We start from the raw sequence: 4,176 nt of genomic DNA on the forward strand, positions 1-4,176 counted from the left end.
CTCACTTTTGCTACCTTTGAAGATGGAGGAAAGGGGGACACAAGCCAAGGATTGTGAGTGGCTTCTAGAATCTGGAAAAACCAAAGTAATGAAACTACTCGAACCTCTATAGAGGAATGCAGTCCTGAGGATACCTGGATTTTAGCTCGATGAGACCTGTGTCAGACTCTGAACGCCAGGACTGTAAGATAATAAATTGATGTTGTTTTTCACTGAGTTCTTGGTAATTGTTTATACTAGTAACAGGAAACTAATACAGCAGGGCATTTGGTTCATTTGGTTTTATCTGATTGCTGAAGCAGACATTTTTCTTGAGTTTACTTAGAAGTTCTACCAGGGAATTGCAGCTGCTGTTATTCCCATGACTAAGAAGTAAGTGTGCCTCTACTTGTGAAGGCCACACTCTGACAAAATGCTCTGTTTGAGACAAACGAAATACACAGCAAGCTGTGAGAGCAGAAAGGGGCAACTAACCCTGGTAATCAATAGGAGTCATGCCATATTGACACTGAGCATCTACTGAGAGTTTTTTCTTCCACAATACTGGCTGTGTTTTGGGCTTGTTAAAAGCTGGTGAATAGGATATAATGAGTGTATCTCTTCATTCATTTCAAAAATAACCAGGAGGATAATTCAAAGTTTATAAGAATTTCACATGTATACACACAGACACCCACAACTATGGGATACTTGTGCTTACAGAAACCTAAAAAAACAAAAATACAAATTAGAAATTCTCATCGACTCAATTGGTACTTCCTTTGGTGACTAAAAATATGATTCCCTTAAATAGAGAAAGATGCATACAATCATACAAAGTGTTTCAAAAAATTGGGTATGCAAGAGTAAAGTTGTGAATGGGGATTAAAGTTACATAAGTTAACATGTTTTAGTTTGCAGTTTGAAATCTAAAGAAATAAATGCAGATAGAAATATTATGAATGAATACTTCCTAAAGTAGATCCGTTATATATTATGTGCTTACAAAGCTTTGTGAACCGTTCCTCCTAAATTATATATTGAAAAAATAAAATAGGAGTAAAAATTATATGCCCAGTTATGATAACTTGCTCTTATACGTTTTCACAGTTTTAAATTTTAATTTAAAATTTGGGGAATTAAATTATCTTTGAAATAGTTTCTGCTAACATTATTTAAAATATTTTACAACCTTCAATACTCCTAATGATTATCAATGTTCCCTTCCTACATGTAAAAAGAACATAAAATAAACTCTGAATATTTGAAAGTACATGAGGAGTTTAGATTTAATAAAATGTTGAAGTTATTTGGATATATTTGATATATATTTTATTTTGCTATTTGGAAAATTGCTTTAAAAGCAAATTGTCATAGAATAATTATATAGTATTATTAATTTTTCATTCATGCTACATGTATATATCATAGTGAGGAGAGACAGAGTTTTAGTTCCTTGTCTGTACCAATAAATAAACATGCTGTTTTAATAATGAGTCAACTTTCTATATAGTATTGCAACCACAATACTGGTTGAAATCTATTTGAATTAATATATACACTTCTTTGCAGTATCTTAACCTCTGTGTTTGTTTTAGAATATGACTGCAAAAATCTGAAAATAAACTTATTTTAAAAGGTGAAATTATTAAAAATAATTCTCTTACCAATTTGTTTTCAGTAACCATGAATATATTTTCTTGTCAGTCATTATATCTTGCTTCTGTACCTATTTTTTTTTTTTCAGTCTCTGTAGAGACTGCCAAAAATTGCCCATGCGGACTATATTTCAAGTCATCATAGTGGAGTGTTGAATGGGAAAATTTTCAATTAGCAATAATTGCACCTTGGATAAACTTCATTGGCTATGAAATAGCCACTGCACAAAGTTTCTTAGACTTTCTTAATGTCCTGTTCACACCTTTACCTCTATCCACACTTCTGAGACATTTGCATGCACTTGTATAATAAAGACAAAATTATTCATGCATGGGAGAACTCTAGATAGCTTAAAGATCTATATGAGCACAACAGAGCTGCCAAGTTAATAGAGGAAAATGCAGGAAATGTAACTAAATATGAGGATGAGGAAATATTAAATAATCTTCAAAAGCATACATCACAGGGCAAAAATTGCATAACTAGAATTATGTAAAAATTGAGGGCTTTTGTGCAGTAAAAAAGACCATATTTTGAATGTAATTAACAGTACTGAATTTGTATTTGAATGTGGTTAAAAGCAAAAATCTTAGATTGTATATATGTTACTAAAATAATTTTTTTAAAAATCCATGGATCTGCACAACACAAACATGAACCCTAAATTAGTCTGTGGACTATATTTAATAGTACAATTATTAAAATGTGCTTTCATCAACGGTACAAATGTATCACACCAATGCAAAGTGTTAATAATATGGTGGTATATGGGAATATATTTTATGCATAATTGTTCTGTAATTCCACAACTTTGCTAATAAAAAAAAGACTGCAGTCAATGGAAAAGGAGAAGATACATATGCTATCACTGAGTCTGGAATATTATCTTGAATATACAAGATGTTTCTGTGACTAAAATTTAAAATGACTCCAAAATAGAAAATGAGCAAATGATAATGGAAAAGCAATGACCAAAAAGGTAAACCCCAAATCTAATCAGCATATGAAGTATTTTTCAAACTGACTATAATCATATAAATGCAAATAAAATACAACCATGTGATTGTGTTAGCCTGACCCACAAGTGGAAAGTACTGAAGGGTATGTGGGATATAGGAATGCTCAGGCCTATTTGGTGGGATCGTAGATTGAGTAGCCCTTCCTGAGAAGAGTATACTACACTTAATCATCAATTGCCCCCCCTGAATATAATCCCCAGAATAATTTTTATACAGATCTATAGGGCATATATATATATATATGCATAAGGGAATACAAACACACATACATATACACATATACATACATACATATATGTATGTGTATATATACACACACATGTCTATGTATGTATACACACACACACACACACACACACTTAGATATATATATTCCTTGTAGCCAAGTTGTTTGTGGAGGTGAGGAGAAAGGAGTTGGAAGCATTTGGGATGCCCATTATCAGGGAGCAAATAGGTAAAACATGCTGGATGCACACGATGTTGTACTGATTCAAGAATGACACTGCAACATGGGCAGATCTTAAAAATGTAGTGCCAGGAAAGAGAATCAGCCATCAAACACACTAGCCTTTCTGAAAATGGAAAATACAAGCACGCAAAACAATAATGTTCATTTTGCAAGACTGTATGCTAATAAAACATTTAAAATAGCTGCCTAGACAGTGGGGTGGGAAAGGAGTATGGAGATAGAAGGAAATAAATGAACAAAATAAGAGAGGTGGGAAAACAAGAACCCCCACACTGACTTTGTTGGTTTATTTTGAAATTTAATGATTGATCCAGAAACACCAAAGACTTTTTCAATTAAAAAATGTGCCATAAACAGAATTCCGAAATTAAATGAGTGCAAATAGGTGATTAAAAAATAGAATGGAGTCTTAGATCTGAGGGATTAAAAGTTATTACACTTGGTAGAACTGTAAACCAAGACATGATCTGTCGATATATTTTTGACCTATTTCTTTAAATAGTAACTAAAAATACCACATATGGAACATAAGTCTCCAAAGTCTATTAGCTGGAGAATGTGCTGCCCAGATCAACTGAGATAAATTACTGAGTGTGAGAGAATTGGTCTCCTACAGGAGGATAAAGTAAGGATTTGTGTTTGACATGAAAGTACAGTTCCCCAAAAGGAAGGCTGAGCAAGTGGAGAGGCATCACTGTGTTGAGCACCCTCTGGGTGAAATGTCAGCCTTATTTTTTTTTAACTTTTATGTGCCATACAAATAAATTGTATTATTACTGCTTAAATATGGAGTAGATCATTCCTGTGGCTATAAAATATCCACTAACAGACATAACATTGTTCCTTTCCTTATTAGATGATACTGACTGAAGGAGAACATGATGGAGGAATTTTATTAATTTCTCGGACAAAGAAAAAATAATTGAGCTTTCATCATGGCATTCCAAGAAGCTTGTCTCTTCCTATCTAGTTACTCCATCTTAGATCTATCATACTCATATTCATTTAGTTTTCAATTTAGAATAATTAATCTTTTGTTATTTTTTCCAT

At 32.7% G+C, this 4,176-nt stretch overlaps 1 non-coding gene across 1 annotated transcript; it reads right to left on the bottom strand.

Moving 5' to 3' along the window:
• Nucleotides 1–1,726: 1,726 nt before the first annotated feature.
• LOC119541042 lies at nt 1,727–1,870 on the bottom strand. The gene has a single exon (XR_005218174.1). It is a non-coding gene; the product is annotated as a U4 spliceosomal RNA (small nuclear RNA).
• Nucleotides 1,871–4,176: the final 2,306 nt, after the last annotated feature.

Source organism: Choloepus didactylus, chromosome 7 (assembly GCF_015220235.1).
Source record: "Choloepus didactylus isolate mChoDid1 chromosome 7, mChoDid1.pri, whole genome shotgun sequence".
Classification (NCBI taxonomy): Eukaryota; Metazoa; Chordata; class Mammalia; order Pilosa; family Megalonychidae; genus Choloepus; species Choloepus didactylus.